Genomic DNA, 1,125 nt, shown 5'->3' on the forward strand with positions numbered 1-1,125 from the left:
GCCACACTTCGCAATCACACTTCGTCCTTGCACAATCTTGAGAACCAAGTTGGACAAATTACGAAGTCTCTAGCGGAACGACCACAAGGGAGCCTACCGAGCAATACGAGAGATGAATCCTAGAGAGCAATTAAAAAGCGATCACTTTGCGAAGTGGTCGCGAGGTTGAAGGCAAGCTCCCGAGTGAGAAGCCCAATGTACATGCACCAGAGATCATAGAGGTTGGAGAAGGACCAAGCAAAGAGAAGGAAGTGGCACCTCCACCCTTCATGCCAAGAATTCCTTATCCCTCAAGATTGAAGAATGACCAAGCGGATGAGCAATACAAGAAGTTCCTAAGTCTATTCAAGCAACTCCACATCAACATCCCTTTTGTTGAGGCATTGGCTCAAATGCCCAAATATGCTAAATTCTTGAAAGATTTGTTGACCAATAAGAGGAAGTTAGAGGAGAGTGCTTCCGTGATCCTTGATGCATCTTGCTCGACGGTTTTGCAAAAGAACATGTCGAACAAGAAGAAAGACCCGGGGAGCTTCATCATTCCGTGTAACATTGGCAATCTAGGTGAAGAGTTGGCATTGGCAGATTCAGGGGCAAGCATTAATGTCATGCCATACACCTTCTTTCAGAAGCTAGGTTTGGGAGAACCTAGGCCCACTCGGATGACTTTACAATTGGCGGACCGAACGGTGCGACATCCGAGGGCATCATCGAAGATGTGCTTGTCCAAGGTGGACAAGTATATATTTCTGTTGACTTTGTGGTGCTAGACGTCGATGAGGATGCGGATGTACCATTGATACTTGGGAGGGCATTCTTGCGAACTTCCAAAGCTTTGATTGACATGGATGGTGGGGAGCTAACGTTGAGAGTTGGAGATGACAAGCTTACATACCGCCTCGCTGAAGCCATGCGGCATTCTTTTGACTTTGATGACACATTATATTTTCTAGACACTATTGATGAGATTATTGATGAATATGTGCAGGAAATGTTTAATCCTGACTCGTATAAGGGTTTGTTCCACCAAGAGGAGCAGATTGAAGAAGTAATGATACTTGGTTCGAACAAAGAAGTACCATCTACCCTGGGGATCCTGAAGAAGGTGATCTGGAAAATGAAGAG

The sequence above is a fragment of the Dioscorea cayenensis genome, chromosome 20 (assembly GCF_009730915.1).
Source record: "Dioscorea cayenensis subsp. rotundata cultivar TDr96_F1 chromosome 20, TDr96_F1_v2_PseudoChromosome.rev07_lg8_w22 25.fasta, whole genome shotgun sequence".
Classification (NCBI taxonomy): Eukaryota; Viridiplantae; Streptophyta; class Magnoliopsida; order Dioscoreales; family Dioscoreaceae; genus Dioscorea; species Dioscorea cayenensis.